This window comes from Podarcis muralis, chromosome 15 (genome assembly GCF_964188315.1).
Source record: "Podarcis muralis chromosome 15, rPodMur119.hap1.1, whole genome shotgun sequence".
NCBI lineage: Eukaryota > Metazoa > Chordata > Lepidosauria > Squamata > Lacertidae > Podarcis > Podarcis muralis.
The window spans coordinates 23,471,688-23,495,959 of record NC_135669.1 but is presented as its reverse complement, the minus strand read 5'-3'; the positions used below and the strand labels follow the sequence as shown (position 1 = coordinate 23,495,959).

The following is a 24,272-nucleotide window of genomic DNA, read 5'->3' as shown; positions in this document are numbered from 1 at the left end:
GGTTGACTCTCTCCTCCTTGTTGACATCCACACTCTTAAGGAATCTCCGTGCAATTTTCAATCCTTTCCTGGGCTGAGCGGGAGACAACTTGCTCAGGACTTGCAAAGACCGACAACGTCGAGAGGGGCACCACGTTAGCTAGAGCTTTTGTGCTGGCAGCTGGTGACATGGTGGGCTGTGTTGCTCACCTGACTTCCATCCAGCTGAGCCACAGATGCAAAGCAGGATGGAGAGAGAAAGGGAGTGTGGACAGGGTGGGAGTGGTGAATGTGTTTTAAATATCTGGTGTGTACACAATCCCAGTGTGTATCAAATCACAGCTTTCTGTGTGATGCAGACACACCTTTTAGGATTCTCTTTGCTTACTGTTCCAAGGGAAAGATGTTTTCTAGTTTGCATTTTCAGGGTTTTCTAGTAAACAAGGAAGCCCTGGGATATGTAAAGGCTCAGTTTTTTAGTTAGTGTGGGTGTACATGTTGCTAACCCTGTGTGTCAATCAGTCAGCGACTCCCAAGTGTTCTTACGTATACCTGCTTTCCTTTACCACCCCCACCCCACCTCCACTTTCTTCCTTTCTCCCCAGGGGTGATTGGGGTTGTTTATTGGTGAAGAGAGGACAGATGACAAATAGGCTTAGCCACAGCAATGGAATGCAAGTGAGTCCCTGCTATTTTTAATTAAGAAGTGATGACAGCTGACTTAATTCCCTGAGTCTGCAGTTAAGAGTTTCCTGACCTAGACGTTATTGGACATGGTCCTCAGACTGATATATATTGTTCCCAGTGGTCCTGCTGTTGTGCCCTTTGTCTAGACGCATGCAGGGTGGACAAAATCTATGCTTCTTATCAGCATACACATAATGAGGCAGTGAAATGAGAATGCTTATGAGTTTGAGACAAAGCAGCAGGTGAGATGGAATTTCCAGGGGAAAACCATAATGCCAACATTTTCTACCCTTTTGCAGTATTGATCTGGCTTTTATAGTCACTTGGATTTATTGCCTACATATTTTTAAATGTATAGTATATCCTGCCTTAGTATCTCAGATCAGGGAAGATTAGACCTCCAAATAATAACCATCAACGTCAGTGAAAAAACAGCACACGTGACTATTTTTCATCTTGGTAGGATTTTGATCGGGGTCCAAATGTTATAAGAATGCTGCATGACTAGCCTCAAAAGGGATGTGGTTGTCTGGAACACTGAACAGAAACAATTCACGCTGCAAAATTTTATTGCAGGTCTCATGTGTACAAAATAATCACCTAAGAAGGGATCATTATGCTTGGTATAGAACCCAACTCCTAGGAGCCAGGATCCCTTCAGTCCCCCACCCCAATAAAATATTAAAGGGGCCCAGGTACCCACCCACCCCTGTTAATGGGCGTTGCCATTCAAATGGTGTGTGTGTGCCGTGTCATGTAATCAATTATGTAGGGGCAGGGCTTACCTGCCCTCCAATATTTTTTTTCAGGTTGGCACCCCTGATTCTTGGTAGTGACCTAGCCGCTCCCAATCTCAGTTGAATCCAAGTCTGTATTTGCAGGTATTGCTACTTTCATAAACTATATATATTTTTTGTGCATGCTTCAATTGTACCGCAACATCCAGAGAAGTGCTCTGCTTCATTTCACTTGGGAACTACAAATCAGGTAAAGGTAAAGGGACCCCTGACCATTAGGTCGAGTCGCAGACGACTCTGGGGCTGTGGCGCTCATCTGGCTTTATTGGCCGAGGGAGCTGGCGTACAGCTTCCGGGTCATGTGGCCAGCATGACTAAGCCGCTTCTGGCGAACCAGAGCAGTGCATGGAAACGCCGTTTACCTTCCCGCCAGAGCAGTACCTATTTATCTGCTTGCACTTTGACATGCTTTCGAACTGCTAGGTTGGCAGGAGCAGGGACTGAGCAACGGGAGCTCACCCCGTCACAGGGATTTGAACCGCCGACCTTCTGATCGGCAAGTCCTAGGCTCTGTGGTTTAACCCACAGCGCCACCCGCGTCCCTGCCTACAAATCAGGTAGGCCTACATAAAAATGAAAACTGAACAGGTTTCTCTCCCGTGTCCTTGCTTGTGTCCCCTGTGAAGTTGGCCACATGGTAAAGAGTAATGGCTGTATCCAACATTCTCCTTTCGCTAGTGCCGTGGGCTCTTGAGCTGCCAGATAGGCCAGTTTTAATGTTGTGCAGCTGGGGAATCAAGTGCAACTGTTGCAGTGGGGGAGACTTTCTGTGCAACAAATTGCACCCTCCGTTGTGCAACAAAGTTACTAGCAACCTGCTTGTGCATTCTCTTGTGCAACAATGTTCCACTGCAGCAAAACATTTCTCCAGCAAAGCAATGGTATTGCTACATGGTTTTAACTTGGTGGTACATTGGATACAACCCTAAGAACAAAAGAAAAGCCTGCTGAATCAGGCCAATGGCCCATCTAGTCCAGCATCCTGTTCTCACAGTGGCCAACCAGATGCCTCTTCTGGAAGCCCTTAAAAGGACCCGAGCACAAGAGCCCTCTCCCCTCCTATGGTTTTGAGCAACTGGCATTCAGAAGCAGTACAATGGTGCCTTGGGTTAAGTACTTAATTCATTCTGGAGGTCCGTTCTTAACCTGAAACTGTTCTTAACCTGGAGCATCAGGCCACGTGATTCTGTTCTCATCCTGAAGCAAAGTTCTTAACCCGAGGTACTCTTTCTGGGTTAGCGGAGTCTGTAACCTGAAGCGTCTGTAACCTGAAGCATCTGCAACCCAAGGCACCACTGTACTGCTTTTGACCATGTAGGCAGAGCATAGCCACCATGCCTAGTATCCATTGATGGCCTTCTCCTCCGTGAATTTGTCTAACCCTCTTTCAAACTCATCCAAGCTGGCGACCACCACTGGCTCCTGTGGGAGTGAGTTTCATAGTTTAACTATTCACTGCATGAAGAACCGCTTTCTTTTATCTGTCTTGAGTCTTCTTCCATTGTTCAGCTTTGTCGCATGTCCACGAGTTTTCATATACGTTGGTTTCTCCTGGCAGTAAATGCTTCCGAGAGAGACTATGCTTCTGGTTGGGCAGCACTGAATCCCTCCTTGTACTGTGTTCCATAGCTTAGTGATGCGCTGTGGGAAGAGTAGGTGCACAGGAACAAAGAAAGAGACTCCGCAAGGCGCTTCATATGCAAAGTGAGCAGTCATGCACTCTGCTTGGAGCAGGGAGGGGGCTTCTAAACCGACTGCAGCTGCTCTCCCATCCCAAAGTGGCATTAAAACCCACCTTTGAAATGAAAGGAAGCAGGAGAGAGGAGGGAGATGACGGGTTCTTTCCCCCTTCGGCCATGCACAACCAGTTATTTTTATTTTTATTCTTTTAAAAAAGCACCTCCTCTTTCCCCTGCTTTGAACATTTTGCCCCCACTCCAGAGTCAAAACAGGCTGCAGGCTCCTCACCTCACTGTCATTGGAGAGCCTTCCAGATTGGAGGAAACTTTGTTTTCCAGCCTAATTAAGCTCTGATGACTTCAGCTATCTTTCCCACCCCTGATTAAGGCCACAATACTAATTAAACTCTTGGATAATTAAAAATGCAAATTGTCAGGATCCACAGCAAGCCTCTGTTTTCATGCTTCGGGACAAGAGAGGGAAGAGTTGGTAGACCCGCAAGTGGGGCGTAGCAGTAAATTGTGCTCAGTCCCTCTCTGATGTGTATCAGGGACACTGACTGCTGGGAGTAGGTTTTTTTTTCTCATACCCTGCAGTGAGAACATTACATTTGATTAAACCAAGTATGTGCGTAGGTATGTTCAGTTGGGTGTGAGCTGTATTGCTTCAGGAATCAACACGAACATCCGTCTAGACAGGACTCCAAATCACATATGTTGCATAAGGGGGAGAAAGTTTTAAAGGGAAATATGTAGAGTGCAGGTGAGAGGTAGAACACATGCTTTGCATGAAGAATGTCCCAAGTTCAGTCTCTGGCATCTCCCCAAGCAATGGGAAGACTGGTCCCAAAGCCTTGGAGGGTTTACTAAATCTGCTCTGTCCCATTAAAAATTCTTAGGCTCCACCAGAGAAAGGGGACAATGGCTTCTGCCCATTCCACACAAACACACAGGGGGTGGAGGTGAGGAAAGAAATTTGGTTCAGATTTTAATGTGCTGCTGTCTAATTCACACTTTCTGTAGCACTCTGTGAGCTGAAACACAGCCATCTTTGAAAATGGCACTTCTCAGAATTTTGTAACGCAATTCTTCAACCCTATTCTCAGACTCCGTTCCCCACCTGCTCTGCCACACACCTGCAGTCCTGCTCATTATGGCATCTGGAGGGATGTGTGGATGGCAGGACCAGGGAAGAGTCCATTACATTGGAAGAGTGTGTGTTTAGTAAGCAGAAAGCTGCAGGTTTGTTCCCTGGAGTCTCCTGGTAGGAAGATGAGGTACAAGGCTTACCAGGTGGGACAGAGTGGCTGTACTAGCTCCCCAGAAGGTGGGTTACCAGGAGGGTGAGATGATGGGGAGGTCAGCATGGTACAAACGCAGCAGCAGGCACGTCGGATGGTCTCTACTGGTGCTGGCCTCCCCACTGCCTCTCCCTCCGGGTAAGCAACAGTGACCCACTTTCCAGAAAGTTGGGTAGCAGCTTCACCCCAACTGGTGAACCACTCCTGAGTGAATCCCCCCACCATTGTTAATAGTTCCTCTTCCTCCCCTCTACCACCACCAAAGAACCAATGAGGAAGCAGGCAGTGGTCCCTGCTGCTCCGCCTTCTCACACCATTGGCTGGGCCAGATCAAGAGGCAAATTTACAAGTAGGTTACTGTAATGACGAGCAGGAGCAGGTCCACAGAGGGAGGCGTTCGCAACCCACAGCACCATGTCTGTGCATGCACAAAGCACAATTTAGCTAAACTAGACCTCTAGTCCAGGATTGCCCACTCTGACTGGTAGCAGCTCTGCAGGACCACAGGCAGAGGGTCGTACCCATCACCTGCTACCTGATGGTTTTAACTGAAGATCCCATGGATTGAACCTGGGACCTTCTGCAAAAAATGCATGCACACTGACACTGATCTTTTACTAAAGCTTGCTTCGATTCCATGCCATAAGGTTCCACAGAAATTCACCACAATTAACTTACTAACTTCCTAACTCCTGATTTTCACTTGGGTCTCCACTCTCAAACATCTCCCCATCAGTCACCTGGGGAGGTAAAGATTGCCAGTCCTTCTTCAAGCTCCATGTACCCTCACAGTTCAGCAACCACAACTGTGTAGAGTCAGTCTCTTTCTTATACAGTGGATGCTCAGGTGTGGGCCCCTGGCAAATGCCCTGCCTTACCAATCCATGGTGCCACCCCTCTTTCTGATAGGCTATCCAATAACTCCATTGGGTGAAAAAGCTGTAAAAATTAAAAGGATTTAAAAGAAACCGCACAAAGAATAGGGTTGTTTTAGCACTTTCCCAGTTGGGACCAGCTACTTGGAAACAGCCATATAATCATGGCAGCTCATCGTGGAGTTTTGCCAGATTTGACTCACTGTGTGTCTCTTGTCTGATAGCCCTGATTGGCCGACAGTTATGGCAAACTGTGCTCCATTGTCCTGTCTATGTGTTTAAAATGTAACAAAAGAATAAACAGGGAGTCATTGTCTCAACCCGTGGTGGATTTCCCCTCCCCTCCCCTCTCTTTCTCCTTCTCGCACACAAAGAGCTGCAGGTGTTTTCCTGGAGACACAAAAGTTAACAAGGATAGAGGTGTTGGCCAACAGCCAGAAGGATAAAATTGCCCAGAAGAGAAAGATGAGGAACTACAAGAGTCGTCCCATGCTGAGTTTTTGTACCTTTGTGGCTCTCGAAGCAAACACATAGGTCAGTAATCAAAGGTTTAGAAAGTCATTTGGCTCCTGCGGCTTGGCCTCCGAATCAGAATGCAGAGACCATCTGCTGGGCTGAAGTTTGTCTTTTGAGGGCTATCGACCATGTCCCAATCTCAGTTACGCCACTGTAAGCCCAAAACTCTGCCCTGGAGAAAGTCAAAACGAGTCACTTTTGGCGATACATCAATGCAATTGACGATAATCTGATTCCCCTCCCAACCCCCACCCACCCTTAGTAATTCTCTCTCTCTCTCTCTCTCTCTCTCTCTCTCTCTCTCTCTCTCTCTCTCTCTGCCAGGGTAATATTTGTGCCCTGGCCCCCTTTTTAACTGTGTTGTCATGGCGATGGGCTTCTCTTCTCTGGAAAGGGTGAGGAATCTCTGAATTATTGTCCCCAAACGTTTATCTACCCACCTCAATCAAAGTATGAGTTCAATGAAAGTGCAAAACACAAAGGAATAGCAGCCTTGGCTGTTGTTCCAACGTCTCCTGGTCTCCCCTCTTTCGGAGGCCAAAGGCTTCACTGCCAAGCTCATCCCCAGATGCCCCAATAAAGCCCATGCTTTGTCTAATGGTGGCAATGTTGATGGCAATCGGTGGGAAGAAGGGATTGCCAAGTGGGCACTGGAATGGTGTGCCTATGTTTTAGTGCTTTGCAAATGGGGCCTTTTGTGGGGGGCAGTCTGTGTCATTGAACAATAAATGGAGTGTATGCACACAAGAGAAGTTTTAGGGGGCTTTTTTGAGGGGGGAAGGGAGGAATCCTGGCTACAGAAACATCAGTAGTGCAGCAGCAAAGTCAGAAGTTCAGGCTGTCTTCATGCTCACAAACCTGGCACCTCACAGACAGGCCCCTTACAGGTTTATGCAGCCTTCTAAGATTATACAATTTATAATCATTCAATTTATGAATGCTATCCTACTCTGCGCAATACCCTTTTTGAGATGCGGCTGCAACGCTGGTTGGAAATGAATCAGAGTAGGCAAAATATTCAGGACTGGGAATGCCTTGGAGTTAGAAATAGCTTGTTCCAGCGCTGCTTAAGGGATTCCATCTTTGCAAATGCCTCTATGATAGAGCATGAATCACGTCTTTTAGACCAGGGATGGGAAACCAGTGTCCTGGAAGCCAGATGTGGCCCCCCAGACCTCTCTATCTGGCCATCATGGCTCTTCCCAGGCCACGCCCCAGGTCACACACCCTCTCCCCAAGATGCACCCCTCATTTGCCCTGCTCTGCACCTCCCCCCCAAGTGCTATTGCCTGGCTGGGGTGAGTTCTGGAACCAAGATGATGCTCTCGATCATGGATGTCTGCGAAACCTTTGGCATTTTGGTGACTGTATAAAAGAATCACTTCCATGGCTCCAGCCACTTTTTGCCTCTGGTACTTCCTCTTTCTTGCCTCTCACCAAACCCAGTTTCTCATGTGGCCCCTGCTGCCACTCGCATGTGCCCCCAGAAGTGACAGAAAGCAAAGCCTTGATAGGAAAAGAAACTCCCGCTGTCTTAGTGCCAAAGGTGTCCATTGGATTTTTTCACTCCTCTGAACATTGCAAGACAGCAGTTTAAATGTATCAAACTGCACATTTAAATGAGTATTTTGAAGAGGAAAAAATATACACACATATTTTGAGAGAGAGAAAGCATATATTTAAATACTTATTTTGGGATGTTTTCTTTAAAAAAAATAAAAATCACAGAATAATGTGGGCAGAATTATGGGTAAAAACATGGAGAAGTGACACAGTCTCTCAAGAGTCAGATCCGCTAGTTACTAGCTTGCATTCTTATTGAGGTGCTGCTATTGTCAAAGTCCTCCTGTAGATGCAAAGAAGAGAGAACCTATCAATAATGACTGATGATTTCTGATTACATTTCTTTACCGCAGATCTCCCCTTGGCAGATGGACTGATCCCATTTCTACCCTTTCACATCCAGGTACTGGGTTTGGGGTGGGGTAGTTTGAAGCATTTATAACACTAGTACTATGACATTGGATTTGCAGAGTAGCTTAACATTCCACTTCCCTTCACAAGGAATTCTGTGGATTGCAGTTCTGGGAGGGGAATATGTGCTCATAACCCTTAACAAACTCCAGCTCCCAGAATTCTTTGGGAAAATCCATGACTGTTGAAAGTGGTGTCATAGAGTGGCCTCAGTATAAGGAACACGTAAGACTGCATATGAAAATGCACATAGATTTCTTACAGGGGAAAAAATGCACCATGCCGGCATAAACAACCAAAGTTACATATAATTCCTTATGTTAACAATACTCCAGTGTTCATTTTCATAAGCTGCTGGATATTGGCATTGCTTGTATCACTTTTCAAGAACCCTCACCATGTTCTGCATTGTATCAGTATGAGAAAGCCAAAATAAATAATGTAGCACTGAGAAACATATGTATCACTTTAACGAAATGGCAAAATGCTCGGTGTGTTTTAATGGAAGCCTTCCTCGGGAGCACATTAATTTAGTTTACTGATATTTCCAAGAAGGCTACACCACCAGGAGTGGTGAAGACTGCAGTTCATCACAGGCCACTCCATGGCTGAAATGAGATTTGAACTCAGGTCTAGTGTCTGTCTGAAACGCTTCCTCTCACCCCCAGTGTCCCAGCCCTATAGAGGGTGTACATGGATTTCCAGGTGCTGCTCCTGGTGAAAACCATCATTTCCTCAACACTGAGACCACATGATGAGATATAAGCATCGTTTGAAACTTGAGTATCTGGTCATTTTATCATGCAATTTGTCAACTCAGCTTTTGGAGGAAGGGCTCTTGGGACGGATAAATCTGCCAATTTCAGTTCCTTTTATTGTCTCATTTTTCCAACTTCAGTTTTCCACATTTCCACATGTGAGTTTTTCCTTCTTAAAAGGTAAAGGTACCCCTGCCCGTACGGGCCAGTCTTGACAGACTCTAGGGTTGTGCGCCCATCTCACTCTAGAGGCCGGGGGCCAGCGCTGTCTGGAGACACTTCCGGGTCACATGGCCAGCGTGACGAAGCTGCATCTGGCGAGCCAGAGCTGCACACGGAAACGCCGTTTACCTTCCTGCTTGTAAGCAGTCCCTATTTATCTACTTGCACCCGGGGGTGCTTTCGAACTGCTAGGTTGGCAGGCGCTGGGACCGAGCAGCAGGAGCGCACCCCGCCGCGGGGATTCGAACCGCCGACCTTTCGATCGGCAAGCCCTAGGCGCTGAGGCTTTTACCCACAGCGCCACCCGCGTCTTTTCCTTCTTAGTCCTCATAAAAAATCACCAGCTTTTTTAGTGTGAATTTATCCCAATATACACATTTTGGCAAAGCTATTACGAAATTTTGGCATGCTTCATTCAATAATATATGCATTTTTATGCACACTTTGCCCTAGTATATGCCTTTGTGCACACCACACTGGGCATAGAGAACAGCATTGCAAAATCTGGGGAAAGGTGAATGTCAAAAGATGGTCATGTTTTGGTTCACATATTGTTCTGGGAAATACAGATTCTCTGAGTTCACCTTTGAATGTGAACTGAATTGAGTTTCTTCTCCATCTGTAGGAGGGGCGTTGGCCAATCCACAAGATGTATTCCTCCTTAAAAACAAGAAAAGTCCTCTCTCTGTTCTATGTCTGTATGTGTGTATGTGTGTGAGAGAGGCCTCCCGCTTCTTTCCAGCAAGGGAATGTAAGCAGATCTTGGCCCAAAAGCACTTTGCTCAGCAGTTTTTGGCTTGTTTTAATTGGCCAGCCCTGCAAGCATTCTGGACACTGTACCTCTGCCAACAAAAATTCTCCACTTAGGTTCAGCAAGTCCTGATTCTGAGAACAGGAGAGGGACATGGACTTAAAATAAGGAATGAGAAAAGCCAGGCTCATGTGTTGTTAAAGCAATTCCTTGGAAAGGTGGTGGTGTGAGGAGAACATATATAGCGTATAGAAAATATCAGCTACACCCATTTGCTGATTGTCCTCAGGAGCCTATTTGACTTTTCCTGGCGTAAAGATTACTGTGGCTGTTCTTGAGCTACCTTTATTTGGGGGGGGGGGGTGAGCGTGTAAGATGCATGTTTCATATCAAAACAGTAGCAGGTTGATTCCTCTGAGAAAAGCCAAAGGAAGCCAACTGACCATGCATTGTGGTTTGCCAAAGGCCTGACCATCTGAGTCTCTTGATGGTCTGGGGAACCCAAGAAGGCTTTTTTAGCTCCCAGTGGGAAGCCAAACAGGTCACGCTGGTGAGATGTATTTGGCTTCCTAGGTCCCAAGTTGGACAGACCTGCAATTCAGATTGTCGGACTCATTTACTGGAGATCTGTCTGATGGCAAGGGGCCCGTCTTCCCACCCCAGCCAGAAATGTTATCTAGTGTTCTCAGTTCACAACCCTGAAATCCACGCTCTACCTTCTAAAAATCCCCCAGATGCCTCAGCAGCAGAGATGTGTAAATCTGTCAGTTTTGGTTTCTCTCCGTTTTTCATTTTTCCAATCATAAATTTGGTTCTCCGCATTTGTATGATTTTTTTAAAAAGTATTTTTTGCATTTATATCCCACCCTTTTCTCCAAGGAGATCAAAGTGGCATATGCAGCTTTCACCCTCTTCATCTAATCCCCGCAACAATCCTGTGGTGTAAATTAGGCTAAGTGGCAGTGACTGACCCAAAGGTGACCCAGTTTGCTTCATGGCTGAGTAGAGATTTGAACCCTGTTCTCCCAGGTCCTGGTCTGGAATCCAACCACTACACCATGCTGGTGTCTTCCTGAAAATTTACAAGCATTTTGGTGCAAATATTCCCCCAATAAGGCCCTGTTTCTGTGCAATTTTGCCTAACACATACACCTTTGCAAAGCAAAAAAGTTTGTACGCTTGTTTTGACAACCCTCCGTGGCTGAGCCACCTCCTTTGTCAAAACCAAGATTTTGATGGCTTTGCAGTGGCTAAAAAGCTCTCCTTTTGTGTTGATTCCATAGCTCTAGGATGCTGGAGACAGGGAACCCGCTGGGACTCTGCTGCAGAAATTGCAACGGGTCTTCAGCCCCCCTGCAACTCCTAAACCACTACTTCTCTTGCCTTTGCTGAAGAGGTACTGCCAGGGTAGAGAGCACTGGGAAAGCTGGTCATACAAGCTAGCCATCTAAAGAAGCCTGGGGACTGTAGGTTATCCCTAACAAAGCGACAATTCCCAGCACCCTTAACAAACTACAGCTCCCAGGATCCTCTAAGGGAAGCCATGCTCTTTAAAGGTATGGTAGCAGTTTGAAGGGATGTGGGTGGCGCTGTGGGTTAAACCACTGAGCCTAGGACTTGCCGATCAGAAGGTTGGTGGTTCGAATCCCCACGACAGGGTGAGCTCCCGTTACTCGGTCCCTGCTCCTGCCAACCTAGCAGTTCGAAAGCACGTCAAAGTGCAAGTAGATAAATAGGTACCGCTCTGGCGGGAAGGTAAACGGTGTTTCCGTGCGCTGCTCTGGTTCACCAGAAGCGGCTTAGTCATGCTGGCCACATGACCCTGAAGCTGTACGTCGGCTCCCTCGGCTAGTAAAGCGAGATGAGCGCCACAACCCCAGAGTCGGTCACGACTGGACCTAATGGTCAGGGGTCCCTTTACGTTTTATAGCAGTGTGACTATAGTCTGCCCTGGAATAAGGCAGTTTCCTGTGTTACTAGTTCCTGATCGGATAACGCTGCAGTCAACTTCTTTTCCACTACGTTGGGCAACTTTCGTGTCGTTTTTTAAACGTGTGGCATCTGTTCAGAGGTTCTTCTAATCCTGTGGTTTTCCCACCAGCCTGTAGATCAGCATCATTCCTATTTTCCAGTTGGAGATGGAACCGAGGTGGAGATTGCAGTTTACGAAAGGCTATTCTATCACTGAGCAAAAATGTGGATGCAGGAATCACAGCTCTGAACAAGTACCATGCCCACTGGTGAGAAATGATGGATGTGTTCAAAGCATTCTGTTGAATTCATGTGTGGTGGACATGCAGTCTCTCTCTCTCTCTCTCTCTCTCTCTCTCTCTCTCTCTCTCTCTCTCACTTTTACATTCTATACATTTTTCTTGGACATACATGCATTGCCATAATTATACCCATATATTTAGAACGTTGATGCAAGTTTTAATCTGTTTTTAGTTTATTTGTTATTTTAACTTTTTGAAAATTTAAAGTTATTGTTGTTAATTCTGCTTATTTATAATTTTATTGTTTTATCTTTTTTGCAAACTCTTTGGTATTATTATTATTATTAATCAAAATTCAAAAGAGTTTTAAACAACTTACAATTGCAGAAATAAGGTGGATTATAAAAATATACACCTTACGTCTCAAAAGCTCCAGGCAAGAGATGCACCTTCAGGATTCTTCAGAATCTCTACAGTGGTACTTCGGGTTAAGGACTTAATTCTTTCCGGATGTCTGTTCTTAACCTGAAACTGTTCTTAACCTGAAGCATCACTTTAGCTAATGGGGCCTCCTGCCGCCACCGCACAATTTCTGTTCTCATCCTGAAGCAAAGTTCTTAACCCTAGGTGCTATTTCTAGGTTAGCAGAGTCTGTAAACTGAAGCATCTGTAACCTGAAGCGTCTGTAACCCGAGGTACCACTATAATAATGAAGGTTCCAGACACAACTCTGTTAGGAGTTCCACAGTTTAGGAGCCACCACAATTCCTCCTCCTGGGCCACCACCACCCTGAGCTTCTGAGGGTGGTGGAACGACTGAGAGGGCCTCCTCTGCCAATCTTAGCACCCAGAAGGGTTTGTAGGGGAGGAGACGATCTTTCAGATATTTGGGGCCTGAGTCGTTTAGCGCTTTAAACACTAATATGACCCCATTGAATTGAGCCCAGAAATGAACAGGCAACCAGTGCAACTGTTTAAAAAGGGGATTATATGAGATCTAGATGAAACCTCAGCCAGTAACCTGGCTGCTTCATTTTGGATCAATTGAGTCATCTTCAAAAGGCAGCCCCATGTATGCATGTGTGTATATATTTGTACCTTGCATTTTAGCCAACAAGGCTGCCAAAGTTGCCTATATAAATCAGAAAACATGACCAACAAAAATTAAAAACAGTATGCCAGAACACATAGCCTTGCAATAGTGTGAGATGAAATACTCCCTTTCATGCTGGCTCCACTTTTGCCCTGCTTTAACTCCTATGGCCCCTTATTGTTAATGTATCCTGTTACTGAAGTAAATCTCAGTAATGACTTTGGTAAAGAAAACAATAATAAAAAGTTCATTTATAATACATTCCTGATAAGCTTTTCTGTCTTTTGAACCGTCCACACAGTAATGAACATAAATGCTGTGCATTTTCTAAATATATCTTCAGGATTTCCCAGGGCATTTAAAATTAGATTTGAGTACGATCTTTTGGAGAAACATAATGATTCCTGAGCCTCATCTGAGGCAATTAAAAGAGGAACTTTGACATTTAAGATATCATTCTCCCCCTTCATTAAACAATTATAAATAATAGCAATAATTAACAAATTTGCGCCATTCATTATCTGCCTAAGTAAACCTTTCAGGTTAATAATTGGAGCCGTTAACTCTCACCTTTTAATCAAAGGATCGCCTGCTTGAAAGAAAATGAAAGAAACATTTTTGCCTAAGGATGGTTGATAATTGCTAAAGTCTGGTCCGACCCAAAGACAAATGGACAGTCAAGGGGACTCAGGGGTTAGGCTGAATGAGCGTTTTCCCATAGCCTGGTGTGTTAGTCTTCTGACAGCCTATCCAGATGCACAGATTCCACATGGAATTTGATTTGTGGCGCAAAATGAATTTTCAAGCTCCAGACTTTGACTCCTATCCATAGAAAGTTCATAGAATTATAGAATTGTAGAGTTGTACAGGACCACGAGGCTTATCTAGTTGAACCCTCTGCAGTGCGGAAATCTTTCGCCCAATGTTGGACTCGAACCTGCAACCGTGACATTAAGAGCCTCATGCTCTACCAACTGAGCTGTTTAAACCAACCAGAAGTAAGCAAACTGTGATCAACTTGCCCTGCTTACCTCTTCCTCAGCTTTGTTCTAAGCTAACAAGTTCCAAATGCTGCAACCGTTTCTCAGGGGGAGTTTCTCCGTCTCCTTTAAGTTGCCCTTTTCTGAATCTTTTCTGTTGAAATTGCGCCACTTTGAGATTTGCAAAAGTGACCCCACTATTTTGGGGGCATGTGGAGACGGGGATTGGATCACCTGCCTCCCTCCACTTCCCCTCCTTTCATTCTCTTTTTACTCCTGCTTTGTTTGCCCGCTGCTGCGAGACATGAAATTGTGCAACATTTTGCACTGAGCATAAAAGTTCTCAAGGTCAAACAGCACAGGCAGCTTTCCGATGGCAGCACTACTGTGTTTCAGACCAACCTGGGATTCCCCTGGGAACAAATTTTCTCAGGAAATGTTGCTATTTCCGGCCTCGGTTGAAAGTCAGGAAAGGAGGGGGGCATTAGCAAAAATGTAAGAGCTCACCAGATCATTCTTTTTTCTTCTTTTTCTCCCTGCACTGCTTCCTTGTGACATTCGCAGCCATTTGTTGCTTCCCCCAGAGCAGCTTGCTGAAGCCTATGACCTTTGGCCCAATGGTTGGGTGGGAATAAGTTTTACATTTAGGATTTCCCCACCCCCGGCTAGACGGCAAGTGTGTGCTTTGTCAGGTCGGAAGGAATCTATCTGGGTGAGGTTAGGGCTACCTGCCCTTCTGGCTGACCTTATGGGGGCCGTGTGCTTCTGCTGGCAAAAGTGGGCAGTGAAACAAATGCGAATTTTACCTTTGTACAGGAGGTTAGTTTCTGCAAACACTCGCTTGCCCCTCGTTATTGTCCAGACAGACAATTCCCAGAGTAGTTTAACAATCAATCCTTCTTTGCAGGGAACTCTGGGAAAGGGAGTTCTGTGAGGGGGACTAGGCAACTCTCAGCACCCTTAAAAGACTACTGCTCCCAGAATCCCCCCAAAAAGAACTGGAAATGCTCTGGATACTTTCTGGATATTTCATATAAAGACTACATTTCTAGCGCCTTTTGAGAAGCCGCTCTCTTTAGTTCAGACGTTCTGGATTCTGAGCCCGAGGGCAAACCTGGTGAAATATCAATACAGCTGTAATAAAGATAAGTTTTGTGTAGCTGTATTTCTGGAGCAGAGGATATTCTTTGCATACAGAAGGTCCCTGGCATCTGAGAATGTCCCCTGCCTGAAACCTTAGAGAACTACATCGCAAAGACAGAGGTGATGAAGGAAAAGCCTTGCTGGTAGGCTGCTAACAGTTAACCAAGGCCACATTGCCATAATACACGTAAAGCACTATGATGCCACTTTTTTTAAAAAAGTCACGGCTTCCCCAAATAATTTTGGGAGCTGTAGTTTGTTAAGGGTACTGAGAGTTGTTAGTAGACTCCTATTCCTCTCACAGAGCTACAATTCTCAGAGTAGCCTGTAGAGAGCAATTGCCTGTTAAACCACCCTGAGAATTGGAGCTCTGTGAGGAGAATAAGGGTCTCCTAAGAGCTCTCAGCCCCCTTAAGCTACAGCTCCGAGAATTCATTGAGGGAAGTCATTACTGTTTATAGCAGCAGGACACTGCTTTAAATATAAGGTGTCAGTGTTGCCCAAGGCTGCCACTGACACCAAGATATCCAGGATGTTAAGAGCAAAGAAGAAATGGAGTCTTGCTCTTGTGCTTTTAACCGCAGCCTGTGCCAAAATCAGCAAGTGGAACTTCCCCCAGTAAGGACACCGACCTCACCACTGTGGTGCAGTGGTTAGATGGTTGGGCTAGGACCTGGGAAACCAGGATTCAAAACCCCACTGGGCCGTGAAACTCACTGGGTGCGACCTGTGAGGTAGGCCTAACCTACCTCACTGGGTTGTTGTGGGGATTAAATGAGGAGGGTGAAAACCATGTATGCCACCTTGAGCTCTTTGGAGAAAAAGGTGTGCTATAAATGCAATATATAATACTAATAATGCCTGGAGGTCAAGGCACTGGTATTGTCACAGAGGCTAGTTGTGTCAACCCTATCCTTCTTCAGTATTCTTATGCCATTACTTCTAGCCAGATATATTTTTAAAGGATGTTATTGACAACAAATGCTCCTTTTTTCCCTGACATGTTATTTTCTCCCAGTCTTAATGCTGAAGGCAATTCTAGCTGGTCATCCATCTTCATTTAGATACTTCCCCCTCCCTTTTCTCACTCTCACCACTAGGTGGCAGTGTAATGGCACTGACTCACACCTACTGTGGCAATGGAAGGATACACAACCACACCTTTGTGTAGAAACTTGGGATATAAAATGTTACCCATTTTGGATTCAATTGACTTTCTCTGTTTTCTCCCATTCTACCCCCTCCATCTAAAACGTCTCGTTTGGTCACATGACAGGTTATCACCATGCCTGTTTCAAATGATAAGCCAAAGATAAATTTATGGAGCAGAAATTTTCAAAGTTCCAGATTTTGGATACTCAAGATATGGACAATGCTTCGAAATGCTATACGCTTAAAAAAAAAATGCTTTAGCATCACAAGTGCAAGTTCTGAATTTAGTAAATATGACAGGGGATGTCCGGCTTTAGAACAAAAACTGGAAAGGGCCTCTATAAAGATTTTTATTTAATGTGAGGTGTTAGGCCAAAATCCAGAAGCATTCTGCCATTTAAGTACATGTTTCAGAAGGTTGGCAGGGCAAAGTTGTTGTTTCTTCTTCCTATCAGTTTTAGAATTCTCCAGTAAGAACTGAAAATGCTCTGGATACTTTTTGAACTGGATATTTCGTATTAAGACAACTTTTCTAGCACATTTTGACAAGGGCCTCTCTTTTTTCCCCTTCAGGTGCTCTGGATTTTGAGCCCCAGTGCAAATATCAAAACAGCTGCAGTAAAGATAAGTTTTGTGTAGTCGTAGCTCAGGAGTAGAGGAACTGCTTTGCATGCACAAGGTCCAAGGGTCAATCCAGGTATGGCTGGGAATGTCCCTTGCCTGAGACCTTGGAGAGCTGCATAGCAAAGATGACAAAGGACAAGTCTCCTTGGTAGCCTGGTCACAGTAGACCAAGGTCACATACACTCAAAACATTTAAAGCGTCATGGTACCACTTTAAACAATCATGGCTTCCCTAAATAATTTTGGGAGCTGTAGTTTGCTAAGGGTGCTGACGGTTGTCAGGAGACCCTCACAGAGCTACAGTGCCCAGGCTGTTTTAACAATTAATCCCTCTTCACCAGGAACTCTAGGAATTGTAGCTTTGTGAGGGAAATAGGGAAATCATACTCTGGTGAGAGACGCGGGTGGCGCTGTGGGTTAAACCTAGGGCTTGCCGATCAGAAGGTCGGTGGTTTGAATCCCCGCAACGGGGTTAGCTCCCGTTGCTCAGTCCCTGTTCCTGCCAACCTAGCAGTTCAAAAGCACGTCAAAGTGCAAGTAGATAAATAGGTACCACTCCGGCGGGAAGGTAAACGGCATTTCCATGCACTGCTCTGGTTCGTCAGAAGTGCCTTAGTCATGCTGGCCACATGACCCGGAAGCTGTATGCCGGCTCCCTCGGCCAATAAAACGAGATGAGTGCCGTAACTCCAGAGTCGGCCACGACTGGACCTAATGGTCAGGGGTCCCTTTACTATTACTATACTCTGGGGAAAGACAACTCTAGCAACCCACACAATTTCAGTGGTCTCCCATAATGCAAAAACGGGCTGTGGCTGGCCAAGAACTATAGACTACTGCTAGTAAATATAGACATATATGCATCGTGGCTGAAAAGGCACTTGAATATGAGACCACATACTCACCTTACAGCATCAGTCAAATACATATGAGTAGGAGGCTCAATAGCCTAAGAAATTTTATGCACATTCTGCTTTAATTATTTGGTAACTTATTTCTTCTTCTTCTTCTTCTTCTTCTTCTTCTTCTTCTTCTTCTTCTTCTTCTTCTTCTTCTTCTTCTATCTCAGAGCCGTTTCTTTGTAGCTCCCAAATGCCCCCCTCACCCAGACATTGTCCAGACTGAGACCTCCTTCGCTTGAAGAGTGAAGTGCATCATGGACCCTCAAGATTATTCCCCGGGCCTTGCGAGTTTCTAAATTGCATCTTAGGAAGTCCTTTATTCAGGGTGAGATTCGGGGTCTGTGTCAAGGGTCTGTGGTGGTGGCCTATGGAACACTTGAGTGGTAGTATTTTGCAATGTGAAGTGGGGGATTTAGGTTGTGCCAAGAGACCTTCCGCTGACCCCCTCTATAGGGCAAGGAATTACCAGAAATGCATGGAAATACATGTCTGGCCATGTGTGTATAGGGTGGATTAGCCGCCATTATTTGCAAAGAAGATTATAATGAGGAGAGGAAATGTCACAATGCAAATGAATGGACGTGTCAATATTTGGTAGAAAGAATGGAAAGAGTAGAAAAGCCAGTCCCCATGTCCTCAGATAAAACAGAGCCCCAAATGCAGCTGCTGGCGGACAGAGATCTGAGGAGAGAATGTGGTTACTAAGACATCCTCTGGTAGGGGGATTTTGCCTTTCATTTTTAAACCAATAAGGATATCCCCACTTATGGTCCCCTTTAAGCTCTCGTAAGCAAAAGAAGGTCAGTCAGAGTGACGTGGCTTCAGCTGAAGACCCTCAAGAAACACTTAAGATGCATATAGCAAATGCCATTGGGTCAATGGTAGTAGTGTTCTTCCATCTGAATCAACTAGTGGTGTTCCATTCAGTCAACCTGATCCTAATTTAGCGCTGGCTTTTAGATAGGTTATTAAAGTTTCACTCATTTCCATTTATTTAAAACAACTCAGAACCGTTATGTGTGTCTCTACGGTGGGGAATGTTAAGCCACCTTTATCTGAACCCCCTTAGCACCACTTGATTCAACGTTAGGTTTGCAGATTTGCACCGCGGGTGGCGCAGGGACACGGGTGGCACTGTGGGTAAAAGCCTCAGCGCCTAGGGCTTGCCGATCGAAAGGTCGGCGGTCCGAATCCCCGCAGCGGGGTGCGCTCCCGTTGTTCGGTCCCAGTGCCTGCCAACCTAGCAGTTCGAAAGCAAGTAGATAAATAGGGACTGCTTACTGGCGGGAAGGTAAACAGTGTTTCTGTGTGCGGCTCTGGCTCGCCAGGGCAGCGATGTCACGCTGGCCACGTGACCCGGAAGTGTCTCCGGACAGCGCTGGCCCCTGGCCTCTTGTGTGAGATGGGCGCACAACCCTAGAGTCTGTCAAGACTGGTCTGTACGGGCAGGGGTACCTTTACCTTTACCTTTACCACTAGTAAAGCAATGCCAACTTGATCCCTCTGGGTTAGATCTTGAGATCCGGCAAAGTTTTTTTGTGCCAGCAAGTACTTGGCTTGGCCAACTGTTTAAAATATATATTTTTTCTTATTGTATTTGTTTTCATAGCACATTTTTGTATACACTTATAGTCTCATTTCTCCTCGTAAAAACTCTGCGAAGGAAGCTGTGCCAAAAACAGTGCTTGCCCGTTGGCTAACCAGGAAGCTGAGCCAGAATTTGAATCTGAGTTTTCCACAGACTCATATCTCCTCTGGTCTTGTGGTTTTTCAATAGGACACTGCACTGGCCTTCCTGCTGAATGTCCATAGCAAGAAGGGAAGAACTGAATTTTCATGGGCAAACATTTTCACTATATAAGAAGGAGTTTTAGCTGCCTAAATGTCCTTATCAAAAATAGGCACCATTTTGCTCCTGTTTGCTGCTCATTTCAGCAGCTGCTTTGGCAATAATAGATAAACAAATAGAAAAAAAATCCTTCTTGGCTATGTTATCCAGCCAGTCAGGGATCCTGTAACTAGTGTGATGATGTCACCACACTATATAACCTATTAGATTTGGCTATGCAATAATGACATAACCAAGCTGAATTAGAATTTATCCACGCTTAGCTTTCCTTTGCACTTTCTAGACATAGTCCACACTTTAAAGCTTCATGTCTGAGTGCTCTTTGTGGTGGGGGTTTTTTGCCCCAGAGCTTTCCCAATGAAAACCCACTCTTTACCACCGAATTGGAGAAAATTGTAATCCATGGAAAACCAGAATTGCAGTTGAGTCTTACAGAGTGGCTTTTTGCGTGGAAAACTCTGGGGCACTTGGACACAGAGCTTTAAAGTGCAGACCTGTGTCTGGAAAGCACAAGGCAAAAGGTAAGTGTGGATAAGCCCTTGGGATGAGGATGATACTTCCTGCTCTCTTTATGAATGAGACAGTTATTTTACTCTGTTTCACCCATGTGATTTAAAAAATAATAATATTACTTTTCCAATATTTACCCAATATTACCACAGCTTTGCCAATTATACAGATTCCAATTAATATCAGAGTAATTCCAATTATTTCCAAATTTGTACAGTTTAATCAAAGCGTTCCACCCATTTGAATTGTTCCTGAAGTTTCTTCTCCAATAACGTTGCTTGCAGCAGAGCATTTTCTTCAGGAGTTGCCAGGCTTCACGTAAGCTTCACGTTCTGATTCTACTGAAGTCTGTCGTAAATCTAGCACACGCTCAGGATTCCTTTGCACCTTATCGTTTCAGCAGAGCAAGCAGGAGAGAAGAGAGAGAGACATGGGCAAGAGGTTCTCCAGAAAGAAAACCACCCCTGCTCCTTACCTGGGCTATCAGGAGAATCCCAGTTGACTTCTCTAACTTCCTGTCCTGCAAGTTTCTGCCGGGTCAGAGGAACACAGAAAGAAAGGTACATGCCTAGGCCCAAGGGGCTACACAACCAATGCATAAAATCCTCATTGCATGCCATGCACTAGGTGCAGGGGCCAAATGTGTCTTCCATACATCTCTATCTGGCCCTTGGGAATCTCCTCAGGCCACATACCTCCCTCAGACATGCTGCTTCCTTGGCCACACTCTCTCTCCCCAGCCCTACTTCATTCGTCCTTGAATCTTTTTCTTTTTTCCCTGGTAGGAATGTGTCTTTGAACTCTGATATTATTTATTTATAGAAGTATTTCTGTACTGCCATATGGCAAGCTGTCAAGGCAGTGTACACCACTAAAAAAACAACAACATCATTTTTATATGGTACGGTATATTTTATATTGTAATTTTATCCCGTAAACTGCCCTGAGACCTGCGAGTATAGGGCGGTATATAAATTTAATAAGTAAATAATAATAATAATCATTAGATAAATAAATACATAAATTGAATGTGAAAGTACAGGTAATCATGAAGTCAACTGACTGCAAAGAAGAGTTTGGATTTGATATCCCGCTTTATCACTACCCAAAGGAGTCTCAAACTGGCTAACCTTCTCCTTTCCTTTCCTCCCCCACAACAAACACTCTGTGAGGTGAGTGGGGCTGAGAGACTTCAAAGAAGCGTGACTAGCCCAAGGTCACCCAGCAGCTGCATGTGAAGGAGTGGAGACGCGAACCCGGTTCACCAGATTATGAGTCCACCGCTCTTAACCACTACACCACACTGCAAAGGTCTGTTGGCACAAAGAAGCCTTCAAGAGACTCCTGCAAGTCAAAAGTGAGGGTGCCTCCAGAGTCTCTGCAGGAAGAGTGCAACATTTAACTCCTGATGTCTAGCTGAGTCCAGACAGGTCTCTGGAAAACAGGGGACAATGAAGAGCCCTCCTCCAGGTGACTGAGGGTGCGGTCCTCTAGACCAGTGTTTCCCAACCTTGGGCCTCCAGCTGTTTTTGGACTACAACTCCCATCATCCCTAGCTAGCAAGACCAGTGGTCAGGGATGATGGGAATTGTAGTTCAAAAACAGCTGGAGGCCCAAGGTTGGGAAACACTGCTCTAGACACTTACCTAAAGATAACTCCCACTGAAATCAGGAGCTGATTTCTGAGTAGACCTGTTCGGTATACCAATGTGAACGTCCTTCCATAGCAAAACATTCCATGCAGAAAACTTGATAAGGGCTACACAGGAAGCCCATTTTGGATGATCTAGCTCGGCACTCCCTACATTGGCTGGTGGTGACTGTCCATGGTTTTCAAATAGTGATCTTCCCTAGCTCTTTCTCTGGAGACGCTGGGGATTGAACTTGGGACATTCTGCACTCAAAGCCACATGTCGTACCACTGAGCTACAGCCCTTCCCAAATTTAGAGCATCGTGCCACTTGACTCATCTAGGCCAGTGTTCCCCAAACCTGGGTCTCCAGCTGTTTTTGGACTACAATTTCCATCATCCCTGACCACTGGTCCTGCTAGCTAAGGATAATGGGAGTTGTACTCCAACAACAGCTGGTGACCCAAGTTTGGGGAACACTGATCTAGGTCATTCTCATATGCACTGACTGGCAGTGACTGTCCACAGTTTTAGGCAATCATCTTTCCCAGAAACACTTGGAGATCCCAAGGAATGAACCTGGGATCTCCTCCATCCAAAGCAGGTATTCTACCATGGAGATAATGGTCCTTCTCCTGTGATCCTTCTGGACCACTTTTCTCCATGCCATGCTCCTTTTCCATGTGTGGGGATTGCTGTTATTACTTTTGAATGGAGGAGCTTTCATTCATAGTGGTACCCCCCCCCCCGCAGACACAAGTCTGTCTCCTCAGTGAGATGTTGGCTACTGTGAAAGGAAGCCAACCAAAAGCCCTGCCACGAGACCCACTTTTGCCTTAATACCACTGTAAGAACTGATACAGCCCTCTGGATATCTTTCCCCCCAAGGAGTTATCTCAAAGCCAGGCATTCTCTCAAAGTCATTGAGCTGGCAAACTAAACAGAGGTCATTTTACCTGGGCTAAACAATAGCGTTGCTGTCATCCATGCCAGAGATGGAGCAGTTAGAAAATGCACTTGAAAGCTGGCTTTGAGACTGGTTGCTAGGCTGAGACAGACCAGGTGCCCTGTCTCAGTTTGGGGGCAGACAGTGGAATGAGGCACATCAGCGGCCTGGCTGGATCAACCTTCCTGGGCAAATTCCAGTTCTACCGAGTAAGCAAAGAGATGGGGAGATGGAGACCAAATTCTACATAACGCTGAAGCGCGACTGACTTTAGCACGGCACTTTCGGTAATTTCTAATGCAGCCCTTTGGTTTTGCACTCCTTCTGAATGCTGTTGCACACAGAGGAGAAATTCCATTCCATTCACACTGAAAGACAAACGTAACTAAGTCACACTTTTCAAAACGAAGCCATTGAAATCCACACCTCTCTGAATTCTGCAATGTGGTTCTCCAGTCAAGGACTGTGTGCAAAAATGAACAGGCTAGGGGCAAAATGTGCATAAAAATGCATAGATCAGTGAAAATGACACACAAAAATGCATTATATATTTGGGGAAATTGCTTTTCAAATATGTGCATATTAGGCAAAATTACATAAAACATGTGTATATTCGGATAAATTCACACTGAAATGCTCAGAAGGACTTTCCGTTTGAAAAAAATAAAAATCTTGAATTGATGTGGAAATGTGGAGAACTGAATTTAAAATTTAACCCTTTATAGATTTTGTTGAAATTGATCAGTGTTATATTATTGCAAAATTAATAAAATGTTCTAAGAACATTAAAGCAAGAGAAACTGAAAAAGACTGAAATGCATAGATTTGTGCATCCTTGCTTTTGCACTATCAGATCAACTCTCGCTCTTGAGAGCTCTCTTTCAGTCCTGGAGCCAAATCAAAACCACTTGGGCCATTTTGTGCCATGCTAGAAAATTAATCCTCCCTGCCCCATGATTATTGTAGTGTTCCTTGTATACTCTACCACCCCAACACTACTTGACACAATACCATTCTTCCATTCCACCCCATTCCCTTCCTTCCTGTTCATTTCCTCTTCATTTTTCATGGCTTTTAAAATCATTTCCCTCTCTTCCTATGTTGTTTCATAAAAATGTGAAGGGACTATGTGTGCCACACTGAAGTCAGAAAGAAATTACTTTCACTTGCTTTCCTAAACAGTAGCTGCATTGGTCTGTTGTACTTTAATGTAAAGGGTCGTTTCATGATTGCTGCACAGGCATTCTCCCTCACAGCTACGCACTTTAAGATTATGCAATAATCTTATAATTATATGATTATATGCTAATAATAATAATTAAGAGTGTATTGCAACAATGAATGCAGATCTCCACGTGCTGCCTTTCAGCTAGATCTACTATTTTCCATGGGCAAAGGATTGGGAATGCTCCAATATCTTCTTTTGGAATGATTTTTGTTTTTGTTTAAGTTCTATTGCACGTAACAGAACGTGCACAGCATCCTCTTTCTTAACTTCTTAACTTTATTCATCTTTTTCTCAAAATACATACACAATCCCTATATACCATCATCCCCAATAAACTCTCCACTTTCTTGAACCTGAAGCACCTTGTGTTCTCTGTTGTTCCCAAAAGCTTAGCTTTGGAGCATACAGAACAACAACTCATCAGTGTTCTTCCCGTACACATTCTCCAGAGTGACCCTAGGAG

The 24,272-nt window shown here is 45.0% G+C and overlaps 1 long non-coding RNA gene across 2 annotated transcripts in view; it reads left to right on the top strand.

Annotated features, from left to right (window-relative positions):
• Positions 1–24,272, top strand: part of LOC114585351 (uncharacterized) — a 118,095-nt gene that overhangs the window by 78,372 nt on the left and 15,451 nt on the right. The window contains exons 3-6 of one of the 2 annotated variants that reach the window (XR_013390838.1): positions 5,693–5,852; positions 7,751–7,800; positions 11,641–11,779; positions 20,409–20,565. This is a non-coding gene — a long non-coding RNA (uncharacterized LOC114585351). Of the gene's footprint in view, positions 1–5,692; positions 5,853–7,750; positions 7,801–11,640; positions 11,780–20,405; positions 20,566–24,272 lie in introns of both variants that reach the window. The other variant, XR_013390837.1, reaches the window with a different exon arrangement.